At 39.7% G+C, this 12,420-nt stretch overlaps 1 protein-coding gene across 4 annotated transcripts in view; it reads right to left on the reverse strand.

Moving 5' to 3' along the window:
• Positions 1-12,420, reverse strand: part of ajm1 (apical junction component 1 homolog) — an 83,104-nt gene that overhangs the window by 10,981 nt on the left and 59,703 nt on the right. The window contains exon 2 of one of the 4 annotated variants that reach the window (XM_033646763.2): positions 2,163-2,244. The exons of 2 other annotated variants lie outside the window; for them this stretch is intronic. The gene's annotated coding sequence lies outside the window, so the exon portion shown is untranslated. Of the gene's footprint in view, positions 1-2,162; positions 2,245-7,130; positions 7,325-12,420 lie in introns of all 4 variants that reach the window. One more of the 4 variants, XM_078162206.1, reaches the window with a different exon arrangement.

Here is a 12,420-nt window from a genome sequence, read left to right on the forward strand (position 1 = left end):
ACCCTGCACCAGTGTTGACAGCAAACGGCTCTTCAGTGCTGTCGCCCATGTCATAGATGAGAAGTGGAATCGAATACATTGCGATAATGCTGAAATGCTGATTTTCATCCAGAAAAATCTACCTCTCACTCACAAGGAAAAATAGGACAGGGACACTGTCATATAGCCCAGTCTACATCAGTTTTTCTTTCACTTTAATTTGTTGCACCTTAAAAGAGGGCTATGTTTTGTTTACTGGACTCTAAACTGTCACTGTTTTTTTTTTCGTGACGTTTTTGTTTTCATTTGCACATTTGGTTACTTGAAAGAGTAGGGCTGATTGAGCCAAGGTTGTTACTTTAGTGATTGTGTTAACCAAATTATGGCCAGTTATAGAGCTCAATTAGAGCAGGGCTTGAGCCCAGTTTATTTTAAGATTGCGTTACCCTAAGTAGGCTAATGACTGGCCCTGCTTAAATGTGTGCTGGAGCCTCCAGCACACATTTTTTTTAACTTGTTTCAGTTGTTTGCACTTTACCTCACAGTTGTATAGGTATAATGTTTACATTTTGTGAAGAAGTACAAATTTGCCCTGTGTAGTGGGCGTTTGTCAGGATTATCTCAGGGAGAATGTGATCCAAGCTGCTGTTGGAGAAAATAAATATGGCACTTTTTTCCATAGCCTAACTTAAATTGAAGTAGTTGTCATATTTTGCACAGATAATGTTTAAAGTTTACTGTCAAAAGTATGCATGATGTTCTGTTAATTCCAAGACAAGAGATATGTAATGTTAGTTACCTAAAATGATTTAGTTTTTCTTTTCTTTTTTTTTTTTTCTGAGGGGGGGGACCCCGCATATATTGTTATCGGTTGATATCAGTATCGGAAATTAAGAGTTGGACAATATCAGTATATCGGATATCAGTAAAAAAGCCAATATCGAACATCCCTATATATAAATAAACATACATATATGCCTATGCAGGGTCCAAAACTAACACTCGCCGCTCGCCAATTACATGTAGATTTTGACTCTGGCTGGTAAATTTTTAAGGCCACTCTGGCGAGTTATTTTTTTTACCAGCAAAAAATGCATTTTTTGTTACTGGAGACAGATGCTGGTATCGGCTGGTTTCCTGGTAGAGTAATGTGTATTTCAGGCAGAGACGATCTTTGGTCACGTAAGTGCGTAAGTCATGACGTTAACACAACGCGCCAAAGTGGATAGCTGTTGTTAGGCTCGTTGGTGGTGACAAAAAGCCGCGGTGAAGTCGTACAGTTTCCCAACAGTTTCCAGCAGCCTTCAGTCCGTGCAGGACCATACAGTCACAGACACACTAACATCCTGTCTGCAATGATATCAGTTCATTAAAAAAATGATCAGACCCATATGTCAGTTTGTTTTCAGTCTCCAGTTGTTTTACTTATGATAGATTAATTTATTAAAATGCTTTACAGGTGATCTGTAGTTTATGTTCATGGTTTATCCTCCATTTGATATGAATTCCATTTGATGTGAATCTGACATCAAGAAATCCTACCAGTGGCTGGAAAAGGCTGGACTGAAAGACGGCATGGAAGCTCTAATCATGGCAGCAAAGGAACAGGCACTTAATACAAGATCAACAGAAGCAGGGGTCTACCACACCAGACAGGACCCCAGGTGCAGGCTGTGCCAAGATGCTTCTGAGACAGTACAGCATGTAATAGTAGTGATGGTGAGATGAAGCCTTGTGAAGCATTGAAGCTTTCCAGCAAATTGGTTCAGTAAAGGGTTCATTTCTCGAGGCTTCATGTGCACACAAAACCACTTGCTGGCCAAAGTGTGTAAAACAGGCAGCTGTGATCTTAACCATGTAATCTGTAATACACGGTATTTTGTGTTAGTAATGGCTGTTGGGAATGACTATTAATAATAATAATAATAATAAAAAAAATATAATAAAAATATATAACCATATAACTTACTTTTTATCAATATAGTGTATTTTCTAGTGAGTATATTATGACTATACTGTATCAAATACATGTATGATAAACTGTTACTGTTTTGTGAATGCATCCTGTGTGTATAAACCAATCATTTGGCTAAAAATTGTATTGTGGTGTAGTGTCATATAATATAATAATGGCAAAAGGGGTAATATTCGTGTTCTGTGTCACTTCTGTGCAAACCTCGCACCAAGATCTGAACTGCTTCCTGAACCAGTCACGTGGTACAGCCGGGCAGCGAGGCTTCGGACGTCATCAATGACGTCACTCATCTGAAATGATAAAAGCCTCGATAAGCGCATCGCGGAAATGCTTCCTGGATTACTTGACGCAAGCTTCGAAGCATCGGCACAGCATGTAACATCACTATGTAATAGCAGTGTGTAAGATACAGGCAGGAAGAGCGTACATGGAACACAATAACCAAGTGGCTGGCATAGTGTACAGGAACATCTGCACTGAGTATGGGCTGGAAGTCCAAAGGTCACAATAGCCGCTTTTCCACAGCAGGAACTTTTATCAATTACCCGTGATTTTGAAAAACCTCTGCACGTTTCCACTGAAACTACTTGGGTAAAAAACTTTCCCTCAAGCCCAAACTTTCCCTGAAAAAAGTACCTGGTAGGGGGGTAGGACTTTACAGATTACCCAGATTTCTTGAGGGGCGGGGCTGTGTGCTGAGGAGCGCTGATTGGTGGAACACACTTGCAGTGTTCTGCACTTCCTGGCACGGGCAGCCGCTGCAAACTTTATTTAATTTCTACAAGCTTCACTTCGTTTGTGTTTTGATAAAGGATGGGTACTGAATCCTGGTACTAAATTAGCCCCGAGGCTAAATTATCAAAGACCGTAGTATTGATAAGCACTGACAGTATCGGTTCTCCTCTGCGCTTTGTGCCACCGCTGAACTCCTCCACACACACATTCACACATGTAACCGGTGGTGTCTGACTCTGCGTTGTGTGCGTTGTGTTTGAGGAAGAGACTCAGACGTGGATATCTTTGGAGGCAGTCTCCATTTAATCTGATGGAAGCAGCCTGACGAAAGCAGCATAAATACAAAATCCTCCGGCCAGTAACATTCTCTTCCATAAAACGTGCCCCTACACAAATAAAATGACACAGAAATATGTTGTAGTGTATCGTAAGCACTTCACAACAAGTTTAAGCTAGCCAGTAAACTTTTAAATGTAAATAACAGAGGCTAAAACACAGAAATTTCTCCCGACTGCAAGGCCGCTTACCTCTCCCACGGAGATCAACAACAAAAGGGACGAGGAAAAGGCGTGGAGACGCTAGTTACAGAGGGCAGTGTCACACTGTATAGTAAACATAGGGTTACAGTCTCAAATTAAAGTTCCACATAACTGACTCGGAGGCCTAACATGTCAGGTATTAACTAAAATAAATATAAATAAAATAAACGTAAGGTTACACAGATTTTGTGTAATTATAACACAACAACCAATGTACATTTTCCTTTACACATATCGCTGCTGCATAATTGACCCTGTTACACACACACACAGACACGACACAGTAACCGGTGAACAGCAGAGTGGCCCCGGTGGAAACGAAGTGAAGATAACTCAAAAATGACTTGAGTTGACGGCAGCTACATTCGTTACTGTCAGTGACATTAAACCTTAGCGAGTAAGAAGCCAATACTTTATCAATACATATGTTCAGCAAGCATGAACATGTAGACAGCGATATTCAATATGCTCCATCCACAGTCTCTCATCCACTGTCACTAATGTTATGTCTTACACAAGGACAGCGCGCTAATTCAGCTGATAGCAAACTGTTACTAATAATCTCAAATGACAGCTGTCTACATGTAGACTAACTTAGTTTGAGACTTATCGTAAAATACTTTTAAACTTAGCTACTGGCTGAGACAAACGGCCCCTACTCTCTCTACCAGCACTATGTTACCAGTAAACAAGCTGGTGGAGCCAAATACAGAGCACATGCTGAATCATCTACGTCATCACGCTAATTTGAATACATTTTCCGGAACTTTGAGGTGCGGTGGAAACGCAAACCACACAGATTACCAGGAATTCTTTTACCCAGGTAAATAAATTCCTGGGAATAAAAGTTCCTGGAAATGTGGGTGGAAAAGGGGCTAATGGAAGACACCTCCTAAGGTGGTGGAGAATGACCGAGCTAAGATCCTGTGGGATGGTGTAAATAAAATAAATTCATGATAAAACGATTCACCCTGGCAACAGGTAAAAAAATAGAATTACTGCCCCGGGGTTGTATGCCTCTGTGCACCAGTCAAATTTATCTTACAGTTTACATCTGTTGGGAACATAAATTCGGGCTTCACACGGAGGCACCAAATATGTTGGGATCAACATATATATTTTGGGAACATAATTTTAGGTCTCACACGGCGGCATCAAATATGTTGGGATCAATATACACTGAACAAAAATATAAACGCAACACTTTTGTTTTTGCTCCCATTATTCATGAGCTGAACTCAAAGATCTAAAACATTTTCTATACACACAAAAGACCATTTCTCACAAATATTGTTCACAAATCTGTCTAAATCTGTGTTAGTGAGCACTTCTCCTTTGCCGAGATAATCCATCCCACCTCACAGGTGTGGCATATCAAGATGCTGATTAGACAGCATGAATATTGCACAGGTGTGCCTTAGGCTGGCCACAATAAAAGGCCACTCTAAAATGTTCAGTTTTATCACACAGCACAATGCCACAGATGTCGCAAGTTTTGAGGGAGTGTGCAATTGGCATGCTGACTGCAGGAATGTCCACCAGAGCTGTTGCCCGTGAATTGAATGTTCATTTCTGTTCATTTCAATGTTTTAGATCTTTGAGTTCAGTTCATGAAAAATGGGAGCAAAAACAAAAGTGTTGCGTTTATATTTTTGTTCAGTGTATTAGGTCTCACCAAGGGGCACCAAATATGTAGGGATTTAATTGGCTATCAGAAATAATTAATAATTATTAATAATAATTAATAATTATATTAAATAATGTGACTTAATTAACATTAAATCAACTCTTGGGGCACCATTCCCCTAAAGGGAAAAATGATAGCCAGTTAAAGATATCAGTCTCATAAAATACACTAAACTATTAATTTAGAGTTTTGATTAATAATTAAATTAATTACAACAACCAAAATTAACAGTAACGCCTAAAGGAGTTCGGAGTTCTTGACACAGCAGAGGTTGACTATTCATTCACTCTTGTGCAACATTACAGCAGGTATGATTCCAAAGAATTATATTTATTCACAAAGTAGCAAAGCAAACCAAAACACACAAATTCTAACTAACTATATACAAGCTTGGTGTGTATATGTGTGTGTGTGTGTGTGTGAGAGAGAGAGAGAGAGAGAGAGAGAGAGACAAAGGCGAGTGTGGTGATCAAAGAGCCGTTTGGCCTACAAAACAAAATGGCTGACAACAGAGGACTACAAATGGCCAAATCAAAGCTGGCTTCCGGTCGGGGGAGGTGTTTGTCTGACCGTGTGTTCAGGACAAAGACAAAGGAAAAGAAGCGGGAATTTTGAGATGCCTGTTTGGGTGTAGCTCTGTTGAAAGCCTATTTGTTAATGAATCTATGTCAATGTAATTTGTGTTGCAAACAGTCTGGATTAATGCAGAGATTGTTTAGTTGTGTGCAAGAATCTGTTTGTGAACAGTATTAGCAGACTAAACACTTAGCTTTGGCGAAGCCAACTAATCAATGACCTAACTGCTAGGATTGGGTACCGAAACTCGGTACTTTTTGTACTTGGTACCGATTCACGTCGGTACTACCGAGTACCGATTCACTTAAAATGAAACGGTGCCAAATTTTGGTACCTGAGGTGGAGGCGGAGCGAGAGCGCATGACTCACACATCAGACTCAGCAACAATGGCTACAAAACTTTGTGCAGACAAAAGTTAATGTGCAGCACTGTTCCTAAATGTTCTCAATAAAATGTTGAAACTGAGAAGTTTAGAATATGGGCCCGAACGATGCATAGTGCGTCCAAATTCACACCCGTTCTTCTCTGTGGATTTTCTCCGCAACCGTGTGTCATAACGAGATGCCATGCATATCAGCGGATACAGCAGAATTGTAGCTTTCCGACAAGGCCAAGCACTTGTCGGTAATCCAATGTTTTCACAGCGAAAAAAATTGATAAAATTACAATAAAATTATGTATTACAGAGCTTTCATACAGTTTTGCACACACATTACTGTTGGACGGATTACTCGCGAACGCAGGCTCGCACAGAAATGCCACGCATATCATATCACATATCTAATTATGCATGCATGACAGGGCCGTAGTCACCATATACATTGAGGAGGACACGTGCCCCCCCACCAATGCCCAAAATGTCTCCCCAATATATAACTGAAACTGAAAAACAAATATTATCTTGGAGGACATCATTGCACTTGGTTGACTATTTTTCTATGATCTTAGATGTAAATATTGCATGTTTCTTTCAGATAAAACACATTTTTGACTTGTGAATGAGTCAATGGAATTTCTTGCAATAATGAAGAAATACTGGCAAACATGTCTGCCTGGCACAAACCACATGTTTTGGACAGCTGTGAAGTGACAGAATGTCCCAGCATCATGGTTCTTATATTGCCAGATTCCAGAGAGTCTCCCCTCTTTATATATGGCAGAATATGTCAACTTCCAACTTACTATGGTGAGATACATGTAAAAATGTAAGAATTTAGTAACACGGATTTGTTTTTTTCATTGATATAAAAATTAATATAAAATACAGGCACATAGAAGGACATGAAATGATGGTTAGGTCAGAATGTCCTGAAAAAACGATATATAGCATGTGTATGTAGCCTTTATAATGACTGTGATATGAGCTTAAAAGTAAAGGCAGTAAAAATACCCCAAAAAGGCCTAGGACCCATAGGGTTAAAAAGTACCAAAATAAGGCACCGTTTGGTACCGGTACCGAATTCCAGATACCGGTACCGGTACCGTATCGGTTCAATTATGAACGGTACCCAACCCTACTAACTGCAAACAATCACAACAATAACTCAATGACAGCATTCCATCACATGCAACAAGAGTGTCAACAGTCTTGCTTAGCCTATAAAGCTGTGATGAAGCTATGCCCAGTTGTTACATTACCGATCCTTGAGTGGATGGGAGAAAGAGTCACTTGGTGGTGTACTGCTTTGTTAACCGGCAGAAGAAGGCTGGGAAGAACTGTGGTTCCAGCTACAGTCTTTGCTGTGTCCTTTGTTCCAAAGGTACTGATCCGAGGAAGCCAGTCGCTCGGGGACCTTCCAGAGTTAGACGCTGGGTGCTAACTCACTTAGTTCCTTGTTGCTGGAAAGCTAGTTGCAAACCCTGTGCTTGCACCTCTAACTTTCTGGTTCAGGTTAGAGAGAGAGCTGTTCAGCAACTAGAAGGAAGGGAGCAGACCTTCTACAGGCCTGTGACATCACAGAGTCACATGTCAAGTCCTGTCCAATCAAACTTGTGCCTCACTGAGGTGTGAGGTAAGACCTCCTGGAGATGGGTGTCAAATAGCTGTCTTTGTTTGGAGAACAAAGAGCATGCAGAGAAGGAAGCCTTTAAATCTCCAGTTTAGATTTTACCAAATGACAAATAATCATATGTGGTCCTGTGAATCCCAACACATCCATATCTGTGAAAACATGGATGCATGTATAAGTTCTTGAGTAATGGCCCAAAACATATTTTGTGAGGTCACACTGACCTCAACCTTTCACCAAAAAACTCTAATCAGTTTATTCTTAAGTCCAAGTGGACGTTTATGTCAAATTTGAAGAAATTCCCTCAAGGTATTCTTGAGATATCATATTCACAAGAATGAGACAGACAAGGTCACAGTGACCTTGAGGAGCAGTGGATTTGAAATGAAATGAAAGTTGTTAAGAAACTGAACTTGAGTCAGCCAGATGTCTGCTCAATATTGTACAATCCCCCAAAACCAACAGAAGGGGCTGCATCAGTAAAAAACTGGAGACTCCACAAAGTCATAATAAAAGAAAGCAATACTATTCCATTCATCACATGATATGGCCCAGAACTGTAGATCTGGAAAACAGCTTTGACTACAGTGTGTTTTAGATTTTGAACAGAATTTGCCAATAGTCACACTGTGACCCATTGTAGCGCCACATTATGTAATAATGTAATTAATGTTCACGTCATTATGTAACAACGCCACATTTTGTAATAACCTGCCGCATTTTGTAATAAAAGTCTCGAATGCAATATGTAATAAAGTTTGCCACATTTTGTAATAAGTTGTTACATATTGCACCAGTTATTACAAAATGCGGGTGTTGCACTTTTTTATGTAGAAAATGTAATGCTTTGGTGCATTATGTAATAAACCACCAAATTGGATGTTTTAATTAGAAAAAACATGATAACATCAGAAAAACACTGATTTCAAGCATTCTAGCATGAATCATAACTAAAAATTAATTTTAAAAACGAGTAGGATGTTTCACTAGTCAAAACTAAATCAAATATAACTGTGTTTATTACAGTAATAAAGAATGTGTTTGACAGTTCATAGAGACAAAAACTGCACTAAATAAGTGTTGAATGAACACAAACATTACAGGTGCACTGAAATGTCGAGAGACATACACACATGCAATCTGGAATATGTTATGCATATTTACGTGATAGAAAGCAGACAAAAGACAAAAACAATTATAGCTGCTGCGCAGCGATGGGTCGGGTCTGGACATTTTTAGGCAATTCTGAGCAACAAGCAGAAGAATTGGAAGACATTTAGGAATTTTGCAACACAATCTGCCTTTTGCATCAGCTGAAGCTTGAACTCACAACCTCTGAGACTAAGGATCAATTTCTATCTCACTGAGCTAATTAGTCAGTGACAATTCATGTGTAGCTTCACAAATTGACTAAGCCAGACGTGCAGGTTTAGCAGCCGTCCATGCATGGAAAAGCAGATTTCAAACCACTGTAAAAAATTCAGTTATTAAGACAAAAATCTGAAAATACACATATTGCATCTAGACAACATGGAGATGTTGGTAATTTGTTTGTAACAATGACTGATTTGCTCCATAAGTGAAAAACTGATGTTACATTGACTCCAATTGTTCACATTAGAGCAAAATTCAAAATGCTGTCAAAAATTCAGTTTTTGAGATAAAATTCTGAAATTTGCCACACATCATCTACCATGACTGTAGAATTGTGTCATTTTTTTCATGAACATTGAAGATTTATTTAGCAAGAATTTGCATGTATATGTTTACAGTACCGTTTACAGTCATTTTGATGCACTGTAGGCTCAATTTTTGATATATCAAAAATCTGAGAAACATAGTTTGTGTAGGACAGTCTGAAGATGCTCTGTAGCAAGTTTGGTGTCAATTGAGCAAAAATTGTGAGAGGAGAAGTTTTACAGTTTTTTGAAAAAAACAGAGTGATGAACTTCATAATTTTTAATAGGTTTAAATGTACAAAAGTTTCTTCAGTATTGGGGCTACAATTTGGTGAAAGTTGTGAAGTTGTAGCACGTATGGGCTAAAGTTTTGAACTTTAGACGCTTGCTGTAGCGCCACCATCAGGACTATTGGCTTGAGTTTATAGCTGAGGATATCTGGCATGAGACTGGACCTTTGTGCAAAGTTTGGTGAGTTTTGTAGTATAATTTCCTCGGAAGAAGAAAGAAGAAAGAAGAAGAATACCTAGGATTACAATAGTGTCCTGGCAGCTTAGCTGCCCGGACCCTAAATATGGAACAGAAAAACAGTTCCATTTGTGTTAATGCGACATAGATGTCCTTTTCTATAATGGTTAATAATAGTATATAAAATGACTAAAAACAGCCTAACAATCTTTCAAATGCAAATGAGATATCTCTAATCATGTTATTAAAAAAAGAAGGCTATCCACAAGTGCCTCCCACTGAGCAAGCAACGTCTGTGGACGTCCAAGTCTAGTTGATATCACGTCCATCCGTCCAGGCCATAATCTGGATGTCTATATGACAGCCAGAATTAGTTGATAAATGACATTGAGTGAAGTCGTCCAGCCTGGCCCAATTTTGGACGTCTACAGACAACCAGAATTAGTTGAAAATAGACGTTCTGACAGGCCAAAATATGGACGTCTATATGACAGCCAGAATTAGTTGATAAAAGACACTGAAGTCGTGAAGTCGTCCAGCCTGGCCCAATTTTGGACGTCTACTTACAGCCAAAACTAGTTGAAGATAGACGTTCTGACAGGCCACAATATGGACGTCTATATGACAGCCAGAATTAGTTGATAAAAGACAATGAGTGAAGTCGTCCAGCCTGGCGCAATTTTAGACGTCTACTAACAGCCAGAACTAGTTGAAGACAGACAACCAGAATTAGTTGAAAATAGACGTTCTGACAGGCCAAAATATGGACGTCTATATGACAGCCAGAATTAGTTGATAAAAGACACTGAAGTCGTGAAGTCGTCCAGCCTGGCCCAATTTTGGACGTCTACTTACAGCCAAAACTAGTTGAAGATAGACGTTCTGACAGGCCACAATATGGACGTCTATATGACAGCCAGAATTAGTTGATAAAAGACAATGAGTGAAGTCGTCCAGCCTGGCGCAATTTTAGACGTCTACTAACAGCCAGAACTAGTTGAAGACAGACAACCAGAATTAGTTGAAAATAGACATTCTGACAGGCCAAAATATGGACGTCTATATGACAGCCAGAATTAGTTGATAAAAGACACTGAAGTCGTGAAGTCGTCCAGCCTGGCCCAATTTTGGACGTCTACTTACAGCCAAAACTAGTTGAAGATAGACGTTCTGACAGGCCACAATATGGACGTCTATATGACAGCCAGAATTAGTTGATAAAAGACAATGAGTGAAGTCGTCCAGCCTGGCGCAATTTTAGACGTCTACTAACAGCCAGAACTAGTTGAAGACAGACAACCAGAATTAGTTGAAAATAGACGTTCTGACAGGCCAAAATATGGACGTCTATATGACAGCCAGAATTAGTTGATAAAAGACACTGAAGTCGTGAAGTCGTCCAGCCTGGCCCAATTTTGGACGTCTACTTACAGCCAAAACTAGTTGAAAATAGACGTTCTGACAGGCCACAATATGGATGTCTATATGACAGCCAGAATTAGTTGATAAAAGACAATGAGTGAAGTCGTCCAGCCTGGCGCAATTTTAGACGTCTACTAACAGCCAGAACTTGTTGAAGATAGACGTTCTGACAGGCCACAATCTGGACGTCTATATGACAGCCAGAATTAGTTGATAAATGACATTGAGTGAAGTCGTCCAGCCTGGCCCAATTTTGGACGTCTACAAACAACCAGAACTAGTTGAAGATAGACGTTCTGACAGGCCAAAATCTGGATGTCTATATAACAGCCAGAATTAGTTGATAAATGACATTGAGTGAAGTCATCCAGCCTGGCCCAATTTTAGACGTCTTCTAACAACCAGAACTAGTTGAAGATAGACGTTCTGACAGGCCAAAATCTGGATGTCTATATAACAGCCAGAATTAGTTGATAAATGACATTGAGTGAAGTCGTCCAGCCTGGCCCAATTTTAGACGTCTACTAACAGCCAGAACTAGTTGAAGACAGACGTTCTGACAGGCCACAATCTGGACGTCTATATAACAGCCAGAATTAGTTGATAAATGACATTGAGTGAAGTCGTCCAGCCTGGCCCAATTTTGGACGTCTACAAACAACCAGAACTAGTTGAAGATAGACGTTCTGACAGGCCAAAATCTGGATGTCTATATAACAGCCAGAATTAGTTGATAAATGACATTGAGTGAAGTCGTCCAGCCTGGCCCAATTTTAGACGTCTACTAACAGCCAGAACTAGTTGAAGACAGACGTTCTGACAGGCCACAATCTGGACGTCTATATAACAGCCAGAATTAGTTGATAAATGACATTGAGTGAAGTCGTCCAGCCTGGCCCAATTCTGGACATGTACAGACAACCAGAACTATGTGAAAACAGACGTTCTGACAGGCCACAATCTGGACGTCTATATGACAGCCAGAATTAGTTGATGAATAATACAAAGAAAAGATGTTCAGCCTGGCCCAATTCTGGACGTCTATCAACAACCAAAATTATTTGAAAGCAGACTTTCCGCCAGGCTGTAATCTAGAAGTCCAGTGATGAACTGTCGGTATGGAATTCTGAGAGGCTATCATTTGGACATATTGATAACCAGAATCTGTTGGTACTGTAAATAATTAAATAATACTGGGAAAAAGACATTTAGGCAGACCAACCTAGTTAACAGACAGATCATGCCACAATCTTGTCTATAATGACAAGCTAGTTGAGAAAGAGGACATCCATTTTGACCAAAAAGATCAAAGAATATGCCCTACCAGAGGGACAGAGAAAGGCTGGCTGG

The sequence above is a fragment of the Epinephelus lanceolatus genome, chromosome 19 (assembly GCF_041903045.1).
Source record: "Epinephelus lanceolatus isolate andai-2023 chromosome 19, ASM4190304v1, whole genome shotgun sequence".
In the NCBI taxonomy this organism is placed as follows: Eukaryota; Metazoa; Chordata; class Actinopteri; order Perciformes; family Serranidae; genus Epinephelus; species Epinephelus lanceolatus.